This window comes from Arachis hypogaea, chromosome 5 (assembly GCF_003086295.3).
Source record: "Arachis hypogaea cultivar Tifrunner chromosome 5, arahy.Tifrunner.gnm2.J5K5, whole genome shotgun sequence".
NCBI classification, from domain to species: Eukaryota; Viridiplantae; Streptophyta; class Magnoliopsida; order Fabales; family Fabaceae; genus Arachis; species Arachis hypogaea.
Window position 1 is genome coordinate 49566755 of NC_092040.1, and position 11649 is coordinate 49578403.

At 35.5% G+C, this 11649-nt stretch overlaps 2 long non-coding RNA genes across 3 annotated transcripts; one reads left to right on the top strand and one right to left on the bottom strand.

Moving 5' to 3' along the window:
* Nucleotides 1-529: 529 nt before the first annotated feature.
* LOC140184702 (uncharacterized) lies at nt 530-4289 on the bottom strand. Its single transcript, XR_011882115.1, has 2 exons — nt 4088-4289; nt 530-3930 (listed from the first exon to the last, which is right to left on the bottom strand). It is a non-coding gene; the product is annotated as an uncharacterized lncRNA (long non-coding RNA).
* A 367-nt stretch (nt 4290-4656) lies between these two features.
* On the top strand, nt 4657-10126 carry LOC112801578 (uncharacterized). Of its 2 annotated transcripts, none has more exons than XR_011882113.1 (3): nt 4657-5927; nt 6008-6146; nt 9868-10126. It is a non-coding gene; the product is annotated as an uncharacterized lncRNA (long non-coding RNA). The 2 variants fall into 2 exon arrangements; XR_011882114.1 differs by having other exon boundaries at nt 6061-6146.
* The last annotated feature ends 1523 nt before the right edge of the window (nt 10127-11649 follow it).

The following is an 11649-nucleotide window of genomic DNA, read 5'->3' on the forward strand; positions in this document are numbered from 1 at the left end:
GATGTGCATAAAAGAGCCTTGATTTGGGAATAAGAGGATCCAAGGAATCCTATCATCGCCATAACCACAACTACGATAATTATGATGAGTCAATCTCGCTTAGTTAATCCTAACATCGAGGAGTAAATCAAGCAAGCATGATTGACCTTAATCCATAAGTCCTAGCTAACTTACCAAACTGGTTGATAAAAAAGCTAGCTTTAATGAAAACAAGAGTCAACTAACTACCCAAGAATTATCACTAAATGTCAGATATTATGACTCTAATGTCCTAGGAACTCAAATCCCATGCCGAGGTGGGAAAATCTACTCAAAATTACCAAGTGACATTTTCACAAACACTTGGTGGGTATATAACCAAAACATGAGAAATTGCAAAGAGAAACAATAAACTATAACCAACAATTCACAAAACCAACTACAAATAAGTAATCAAGCATATATAAATCATAAAACAGTAAATTCATCAATCAAAACTTCAAGAACTCAAAATTGAAAATATAAACAAAGCACTTGAACCAAGAAGCAATGAAAATAAAAGAGATATAATTAAAGAGAGAAGATTCAGAGTACTTACAATGAACGAAGCAAAATCTAAAATGAAAGCTTGCTATAGAATGCTAAACAATTGAGAATTGAAGTAAACCCTAATTAAAACCCTAAGAGAGCAATCTACTCTACACTACTCCTACTCCTAATACTATGAAATTAAACTATCTAAGTGAGCTCCCTTGATATGTGTTGAATTCCCTTGATATAGCACTCCAATTTAGCCTTCAATCCTTCCAAAATGGACCAAAAGCCCTTAGAAATCGCGCAGCACATGCTTCATTAATGAAATCACATGTTGGGTCCTGTGCGTATGCACACTTGGCTGAATGTTCTTCCATGTGTACGCATGGGTAGTTGTGCGCACGCACACATGCAAATTCCTTCTTGTGTGCGCGCATGCTTGCTTGTGCGCACGCACACTTTTCTGTGTGTGCTTTTTCTTGTTTTCTTCAAGTGTTCTCCCTTGTACAAGCTTTCTTCCATTTTTGGCTATCCATTCTTGTCTCTATGACCTCAAAGTAATCAACAAACATATCATGACACCAAATGGAATAAAAGTGGAATTAAATTTCTCATTTCAAGCATAAAATTGCGTGTTTTCATATTTAAGTCCAATTTAGGGGCAAAACACAAAAGTATGCTATTTTGGTGCCTAAGTGTGAGTTTGTGTGATGAAATCCATCCAAATCAAGCTAAAATATATTGAAAAAGATGAACTCATCACATAGCAAGAAATTGAGGAGGATGAAGAGGTGGTTTCACCATTTTAGAGCACTAAGGGCGAGAGTGAAAAACTGGAAATGAAAACACCTGCTTGAATTTTGAGATCTAGTTGAGAATAGGCAACACTTTTTGTAAGTTTTTAAAAAATTAAATGTATTTACTAACATTTGAGTATAAATCTTACTTAATATTTAATTTTATGATAATTACTAATATTTTAATAAACATTACTAGGTAAATGTTACTAAAGGTCTAACATGTAGTAGTGTATTAAGCATTGTCAACAGTAAGTCTTACTACCGGGGGCTAAGGTATTGGTAATTAATATTATTGGAAGTTAGGCTATCAAAAAAGTATATTAATTTTAACTAATTATTGGTAAATTTTACTATTTTTAAAAATATTTTGTTGTCGTCGGTAACAATCGTCGCTAAAATATAGTTTAAAAATAAAATAACTATATAGATGTCTAAATGTCTATAATTTTTTTTGTATTTTCGTTCATAAACTACCTAACTATCGGTAAGGATTTTCTTTTGTTTTCTTTACCTACTTATTATATATATATTGGCCATAATAAAATAAAGTATAAAGCTAGAAAACTATCATATACTACTAGAAATCACCCATTTTCAATGACTATATCGGTGATTTTTTACTGACTGGTGATGCGGGCATTTAAGCAAATCCACATATTGGTAAGTATATCGAATCATATCAAGTAATATCATAGTAAGTGAGTTATCATTTTTACGAGAATTAACGGATTAAACAATAATAATTAATTAATTAGTCTAGTTAAACGATTTAAAATGTGGTTTGTTGATATGCAAAGTTAAAGAACTACTTGAAAGTAAAGATCTAATAAAAAAAAGCAATTAAATAAAGCACTAATGAAATTAAAGAAAAACAAATAAATGAACATAAATAAATGAAGCAATAGAAGAAAAGCAGTAAATTGATGTAATAAACTAAGAGTAACTTAATTGATAGTAATTAAATGAAGGTTAGGAATTAAAACAGCATAATAATTTGATATAATTAAAGGAAAGCAGTAAATGACTGGAATGACTGGAAGTGAAAGAAAGCTAGTAAATAACTTGAATTAGAGGAAAGTAAGTAAATGACGGAGAGAGTAATTTGAATTAAGAAGTTAAGGTTTGGAAATGAGGACTCCTCAAGATCAATTATTCTCACTTCCTTCTTAATCATGCAAAGAAAGATCTTTAGCAAATTATAAGTAGTTGAACCTCAATTTCTTGGTCATTCAATTTTTCTTGACTTAATCAATTGTCAATTTCTTGATCAATTGCTCATAAAAAGAGTGAAGCTTAATCTCTTATTTAAAGTCACACAATTCTCAAGATCCAGATAAGGTGTATCCTATGTCACTTATCAATTCCATATCTAAAATCATAAAAATTATGAGAAAGAAGTTTTGAACCTCAATTCCTCTTATTACTTTTTCAACTCAATCATGGAATTCAAGTGAGCTTCAAGCTATTTTCCAATTGAATTGAATCTTTATGATAAACAACGAAAACTCTCTCTTAGAACAACAATGCAGAGATTTAGAAGAAGAGAAAAATTATTAATCCATTAGAATTCCATAGAGCTCCTCCCTTTAATGGACTCATGATATAGAGCTAGAATTCAAAATGAATGAGAAAAGTGTGTGAAGAAGTGTACAGCAGAGGGCCCCATATCAAAGTATGCTCGATGGGCTTTTATAGCTATATATCCTAAAATGAAATTCAAATTAAATTCAAATTACATCAAATTTTGAATTTCAAACTAACTATTACTAGTCATGAAGCTTGCTTGCTAATGGGTCCTTTGGCCTTTGATTGATTGTGGATTGTGGGCTTCGCTTGGAGTGAATTTGGAATCGCTTGAAGGGGATCTTAGCGTGCTACACTTGGGAATGCAGTGTGTTACACGCCCGTTGACAAGAGGGGTCAAAGGCGTGTCCACAACACACTCCCCTTGATTTTGGCATGCAACACACCACACAATTGGGTGAAGTTGGAGGAGCAAACTTGGTGCGCAACACACCCTCAAACTGGGGTGAAAGTGGGCCTCAATCTTGGCATGCAACACGCCTCATATTTGGCTTGTCACACGCTTCATTTAACCTGGCCTTGTGTGCTTGGTGCTTGGCATGTCGCATGTACACTCTTCCTTAGCTTGCCATGTGACAGGCTTCCTTCCTTGGCTTTGTGTGCTTCAAAGGCGTGTGTGGGAGACACGCTTCCTCTCCCTGACGTGCAACACGCCACTTATTGTGGCTTGTCTTTGAATGCTTCATCAAGGGCATGTGCTAGGGACACGTCTCCTAGCTGTGGCATGTGACACGTCCCTTTTAGTGTGACCTGGGAGGTTTTCTTTCCTGGCGTGCAACACACTAGGTCTTATGTGTGCTTCCCTCTAGCGCCTCAAAGGTGTGTATGAAGCACATGCCCCTTGTGTTTTGGCATGCAATAGGCTACTCTTGCTTGAAGTTGGAGGTCCATCTTCCCTGGTGTGCAACTGGCTCATTCTTGGCGTGTCACACGCTTCTTTTGTCTTCAAGCTCCAAGTCTTTCTTGTTTAACACAAGTCCTTTGGAAATTCCTTTGTGTTGACTTTTTTATTGTGCCTTTTCTTTAACACTTCCTGCAACAATCATTAAATCAAGGTACTCAAAGTAATATTCAAATTAATCATTGGAACACTTCATTATCAAGCAAGATTTATTAATTTTCTATATGAAATATCAAAGAAAAAGTACTAATGATGCTCATGCATCACAACACCAAACTTAAAGTCTTACTTAGGGCTATGCAATAAGTGTGCTCTTGATTGAATTGAGTTGAAGCATTGCCTGAAATCTTGTAATGAGTGAAGTGATATGTGAATAAGGTAAACTCAATTATGTGCACATGCATGAGCTCTAATACTTGTTATCCTTTATATTTGAAGACCTTGGAGTTTAGGAATTTTATTTGGATGTCAATATGGAAGTCTCTTTGTATATTTTCACCTTGAAGACAACATTCTTTATTCTCATATTTCTGGAATAGTTTCACTTAGTCTTGACTCTGAGTGTTTTATCTCAAGGTGGCCTTGTTAAATGAGTTTTCTATCGATTCCCGACCTAATTGGTTCAAGGTATTGGGTGTTAAAATACCCCTCGAATTTACTTTCTCAAGCCTCTTTCCTTGACATAGTCACACCATAAGCATTTAACTAGGAAGGCGTTCTTTTAGTTTTGTTTCTTTTCATCCTGCTTAGTCATTGGTACTTGAGCTTTGTTCTTTGTTCTTTGTTTTTCTTTTTCTTTTTCTTTTTCTTTTTCTTTTCTTTTGGTTGCTGCTTCTTAGTTATATAGATTTTTAAGATCCTCCATAATAATTCTTTGAATATCAGTCCATGTCCTAGATTTCTTATGCAGAATTTCACAAATATGAAGCTTTATTACACAGTCACAAATTCAAATTGTAAGACCCCGAATTTTTAAAAAATAAATAATAAGATATTTATGATTTAATTTATTTATTTAAGATTGTATTTTCAAATATTTTTATGTATAAGTTGAGAAAACTTTTTAGAAGTTCAATAATTGAAAAATAATGAAAATTTTATGTGCTTTGATTTGAATATTAAGCTTTTGAACATTATTTTATAAATAAAAGGGAATTAATTTAATTATCTCTAAATTTTATTGAATTAGTATTTATTTGAAAATAAATTTACAAGTCGATAATAAAATGGTATTTTCAAAGATAATTGTTTTGTATTTAAGTTAGTTTTAAATTATTGCTCTACTCTTTTTATTTTTATTAATATTTTATTCTATCAGATCCCAAAATCCCCAATTATCTACATAAAGCCTAACCCTAACTCTATTACACACTCACTCTCCCTCACATTTTCCCTCCTTACCGCCGCCACCCACAAACCACACACATACACACACTAACATAAAAGAAAAAGAAAAGAAACGGGGAAAGGGAAAGAGAGAAGATGGATAATGGAGAAGAGGGAGAGAAGAGAAAGAAGAGAGAAGGAGAGGGGAGCTCGTTGCCGATAGAGTGGGAGGTCGCTGCCACTGCCATTGCCTTCGCCATCGTCGCTGAGCTGGAAGGGAGGAAGTGTTGGCGCTACTGAGTCACCGAGAAGGGAAGGTTCGCATGAAGAGAGAGAGCCCACGGGGAGAAGGAGGTTGTTCGTGTCCCATCGCCGCCTGGAGCTCACCGACGAGCTGCTTCAGGGCGCCGTCCAGTCTATAGAGCCCCAAGCTCACGTCGCTGTCGATTCATCCATGAGCCGCTGTCAAGAAAATCGATCTGCGAAGAAAGAGAGAAAAATTTAAAGTGAGGAGGAGGGAGGACTGCCGCCGTTGAGCTATTGCAACCCATCGTCATTGTTGCGTTTATCTCCACCGATGGGTGAGTCCGCCACGGGTGTTAAATGCCAGGAAGAAAGGAGGTGACGGTGAGGAGGGGTGTTGTCGCTACGGTGGTCGTTGTTGCGGATGGAGTTTGCCGTTGAGCTACCTGCGGATGTTGGAGCTGCTTCACAACCATCCTGGTCACCGGGTATGATGCGGGTGTCGCCAGAATCACCGTCAGAGCTGCCACTTCTTTATTCTTGGTTCCTTTCTTTCTATGGTAAGTTGTTTTTCTTGAAAAACTCTTTTGATTGCTGTTCTGTTATATGTTGCTCAGGTTTTTGTGGCATTATTCTATAGGGTTGACCTTCGGTTATTACATGTTGCGATAAAAGTTGCCATTGTTGTTGTAGAAGTGGTTTGGAGATGTGCTTGCGGCTGTCGTTGTTGTGAGCCGAGAGAAAAAGGAATTCTGTCACGTAGTTGAGTTGCGATCGAGGTAAGGGCACTTTTCTTAAACTTATTTTATTTTCAAGAACTGCTATAAATCGATATTGATGCAAATGATATATTTTTTGGTGATTATATGAATGTTATGGATTGAACTGAGTTGTCTTAGATAAATGATTGGTTTATCGATTGATTAAATTGGATTTTGAATTGTGATATAATGATTATTGAGCATTTAAACCCGTATCGATAATGGAGGTTGAATTATTGTGATTCACTGGATTTGTTGTTCAAATTTTGGGGTATTATTGATTTCCTTGAGTTGAGTTAGAGTTGTTAAGATAACAATTTATTGGAAATGATTAGAATGACTGAGAGGTGTTTAGTTTGGTTGTTGGAACCCTTGAAGGGTGACAAACTCCGAATTTTAGAGGAGATGCTGACGAAATTTTTATAAAACTTTGAGACTTTGTTTGAAGCGTTATTTGTAATAATCGGCTTAACCACTGTAATAAAATAATTTTTAAGTTCTCAGAGTATATTCAAAATTTAGAAGTTTTAATTTGAAATATAAATGTGAAATTTGATTTCGATAAATTTTTCTGAGTTGAAAAATGTATCTTTTGCGAAAGATTTTTGTAAAAATGTGTACCAGTACTTAAGCCGGCAGTACCGGTTCTAGACTGTCCGGTACCGTGTTTTGAGAACAATAAGATTTTGAAAAATTTGTTTATTATTTTGAAAAGACAAAAACAATTTTAGAATTGAAAATCAGGCGCTAATCTTAAAGGTTTTTACCCAAAGTGGGCCAAACGGACCTAAATCGCTGACGGGTTGGACCGGACCTAAATCGAGTCCAAGGCCCAACATATATAAGGCCATTTAATGAGCATTTAGCTCATTTTTAAGCTAAAGAGAGAGTGGGCGGCGCTGATGGTGAAGAGAAGAGAAGAGAAGGGGGATGACACCATTCACCTTCTCCTTGTTCAAGCCATAACTTAAGCTACGGAGCTCCGATTAACGAGCTGTTTATGCCCACATGAAGCTCTCGACGAGCTCTTCATTTCTATCTAGGTTTTGCTGGTAAGATTTTGAAACTCTAGCTCTAGTTTCTAGCCCTAGAGTTTCTGCATTTTTAGGTTTGATTTTTGAGTAGTTTTTCTGGTTTTGCTTGTTTAGGTGATCGCTAGTAGCGGGTAATTATTGAATTTTACCCCTAATCTCATTGGGTATGGTAAGGTTTCACTAAATCCTTGTGTTTAGTTATTTTTATGAACCCTAGGTTTGATGTTTGTATGTTATATGATGTTAGTTTGAGCGTTGGTGCTTGTTGGAGTTGGCATGGCTTTTTGGAAGCATGTTTGGACTCAAAGTGGTGTTTTGTGCTTATTGAGAATCGACCAAGGTATGGTTTCGGTTTCCTTTATGTAATATGTAATGTTTCTAGTCACTTAGGCTAGTTGACCTTAAGATAGGATTGAATATTTGGGTGTATATTTAATTGTATGTAAAATTGATGTTTGATGATAAGTTGTATGGAAGTTGACGATGAAGGTTGTTGTTTATTGTTGTTAATGAGGGTTTGATGATATTGATGACGAGTGGGATCTTAATAAGGGGTATGAGGGTTATTGGTGTTAATGATATATTATAATGTTGGTTGATGTTGATGAGTGTGTATGTTGATTGTGGTAATGTGAATGTTGATAATGATTGCTAATGTTGAGCTTAATTGATGAGGAGTATGAATATTAATGTTGATGACAATTGGTGAAAGATGTGAGTTTTATGAGGTTAATGTGAGGAATAAACATTTTGATAGATTTGGGTAATGTTAGATATTATTTGGTGATGATTATTGAAATTGATGAGGATTTGTAGTAGTTGTGGATGTTGTTGTTGGTTGATGATGATTATGAGTGTTTATGATGGTTTTAGATGTTATTGATTAAGGATTTTGATCGTAGTGAATGGTGTAATTGGGATATTATGGATGGTTGAGTTGGGAGAGGAATGGTATGGACTTTTATGTTGTTTTGGTATTGTTTGGGTTGTGATTAGTTTGGTTTTGAATTAGGAGTTTTGGTAAAATTGAGGTTTAGAGATTTTTGGGTAAAAATAAATTTTTGGTGAACTTTGACAGATCATATGTTGAGCTACGGTTTTTGAAATTGAATGATTTATGTACCAAATTAAAGATAATTTAAAGAGCTTTAAAATGGTATAGATTTTGTAGAAATCAAAATTTTCTAGAGAAAGATATGATCGTCGGAAGTTGGTGCCAGAAATCTGAATTCTGTAATGTTGCAGAATTTGTGATTTTTGGTTGGTGTGCTCACGCACACTCTGGTGCGCATGCACACACTGGAAGGTGCATTCTGTTAAGGGCATTCGCACGTATCTGTGCGTATACACAGAGTGGAAAATTTTTACTCTCTGTGCGTACGCACACTCCTATGCGTACGCACACATCTTGAAAATCCTCCTGGGCGTGCGTGCGCACAGCCCTATGCGTACGCACATTGCGCTGTTTTTCAAAGAAAACCTTGCTTTTAACTATTTTACCTTCCCGACAAGCTTGTAAACTTCTGAAACACTTGTTTAAAAACCATTTTGCCAGTTTTAGGATCTTAAATCAAGGGAGAAAACAATAAGTTAATTAAAAAGGGGAATTTTTGGTTATGAGTTTAGAAAATGGAGGTTTAGGGTGCTGAAGTTTTGGTTGAGCGAGCAGAATACTATGTTGGGGATGACGAAGAAGACTTGAGAGGTGATGATAGTTGATAGTAAATTTGAGAAAATGGAAAATGGATGATGGTTATGATGAGTTGAGGACTCAGAAAGGAATGATGAACTTGTTGAATGTTGAGAGTATGCTAGGAACTATATCCTTGGGTTAAGTATGAGGATAACTCAAAAAGGAATAATGATCTTGTTGAATGTTGAGAGTGTGCCAGGCACTATATTCTCGGGTTAAGTACGATGAGAACTCAGAGAAGAATGATGATCTTGTTGAATGTGGAGAGTTTGGGAGACACTATATCCTTGGGTTAAGCATGATAGTGTGCAGGGCACTATATCCCTGGGAATAAATTATGATAATAACCTTTTCTGCTGCAAGAGTGTGCCATGCACTATATCCTTGGGTTACGCATGCGAGTGTGCCTGACACTATATCTGTGGGTTAATAAAGTGTGCCCGACACTATATCCGTGGGTCAGTAGAGTGTGCCCGGTACTATATCCGTGGAAGTGGCAGAAAAGCTACATCCGAAAGGATGTGTCAGATTGGCATTTATGGACCGACAAGTGATATCACGAGCCAATAGGATAGACATTAATCATATGTATCTCTTATGTACTTGTTTGGTTTGATTACTTGAGTTTGCCTAGTTGTATAATATGCCTACTTGCTTCTTGAATTACTTGTTATATATGAATACTACCTGTATTTTACTTGCTTGCATTATCTTGATTGTCTGGTGCTGAGGAGGTTAGGTATGCAATGGCGAGGGAATCGCACAGAGGGTAGGTTGGTGAAGGCTGTGGGACAGCGGTGACTAGTTTAGTTAGTAATCCCTTAAGTTTAGATAACCCTGTTTATGGTTTATGGCTTAAGTTATTTATTTTTGTTAAGCTTGAATATTCATTTTCGATGTGAAGTTCTAGGATTGCCTTTGGCGTCCCAGAACCTTACATCTTATATATTGGGCACTGTAACCATACTAAGAACCTCCGGTTCTCATTCCATACTTTGTTATTGTTTTTCAGATGCAGGTTGCAACCCACCATGGGGAGTTTGCAGATGTGGTAACAGAGCAGAGTATGGTCTCCCTTAAGTTTTCTTTCATTTTTACTTTTGTTGTAGTACTCTCACTTTTTCTATATTTAACGTTGTTGCTTTAGAGGCTGTATTTCTGAAAAACTTTGAGGGATATGTTGTTACTGTTTTAAACTTTAAAACTCTGTTGTATTCAATTTGATTAGCCGGCCTAAACTCTGCAGGCTGCGACTAGTCCTCTTTTTGGTATTTCAGACTTATATATATATATATATATATATATATATATATATATATATATATATATATATTGTTTACTTAAATTATTCCCTTGTGTATCCTGGTGCAATCTAATGGTTTTATTTGTTTTATGCTTTATCCTGTTGGTGCTTGTGCTTTTAGTTATCGTATGTGAATGCTCTCCGTTTTGTAAATCCGCTTTATACTATTCTTGAATTTTTTATTCCTTCATCGGGCTTCTAGTATTACTATTTTCTTCTAAATATATTATATATTATAAGCTTATAACTGTCGTGGCACTTTGTTATCCTTTGCTTTACGGCTAAAGGTAATGCTTAGGGTAACCCGGTGTTACATTATTTAAAAGAAAATTTGATTCAAGAATTATATTATTTAATTTCGATTTATTACAGAAAGAGTCATGTTTTAAATTCAGAAAGGAATTATGTTTTGAGTTTTATTTATTAAGAAAGGAATTATGTTTTGAGTTTGATTTATTAAGAAAAGTATTATATTTTGAGTTTAATTTTTTGAGAAAATAATTTTGTTTTGAGCTTGACTTATTAAGAAAAGAGTTATGATTTGGGTTCGATTTATTGCAAAAAGAGTTTTTTTTTTAGTTTGATTTATTAAGAAAATAATTATGATTTGAGAATGAAGTTGAAATGAAGCTTTAAGAAATTATTTCAAATCTAAAAGTTATACTTTTGAGGATTTCAAACAGAATTGAAGAATAGATTTTTGAGGTCAATTTGAGAATTCTGATTTGGTGAACAGGAGTTTTATGAAAGAGAAAAAAATTTGAATTGTTTCTAAAAGGAGATAAGATGCGAATGATTGTGGTAATGAGAAATGATTATGATTGATTTTTACTGAGGATGAAAGAGATAATGAGACTGAGTCTGATGAAGTGTACCTGCGTTGGTAGATGCAGTGTGTGATTTCATTTTCTCCGGGATGTGGTGAAGTATAATTTCCTGGGTAGATGCAGTGTTGTGATTCCACTTGCTCCGGATTATGGTTTGAGTCTCCTGGGATAGATGTAGTGGTTCGCCCCCACTTGCTCCTGGTTGAGAATGATATGTGATTTAAAAATTTATCTGAGTCACGAATTTTCCTAGATAGATGCAGTGGGTCAGCTCCACTTGCTCCAAGTTGAGATTTGAGATTCTGTTGAACCTTCATCGCAAGATGTGGCCAAACACTTATACCTTTTCAGACGTTCCTCCATAAAGATATAAAATTCCTCTTGGTAGATACATGCACGTTGGAACCATCCAGGATTAGCTACTGGACATGTCGGATTTGGCTGTAAAATTAACAGATGAGCTCATTGGCCATAGGGCAGACATGCATCATTTGTATTTGTGTGTATTGTTTGGGTGTGCATTGGTGCACGAAATTGTGATCTCAATGGCGCCAACAGCTTGGTACACACAATTGTAATATCACTCTTTTTCATAAGTTCGCACAACTAACCAGCAAGTGCACTGGGTCGTCCAAATAATAAACCTTACGTGAGTAAGGGTCGA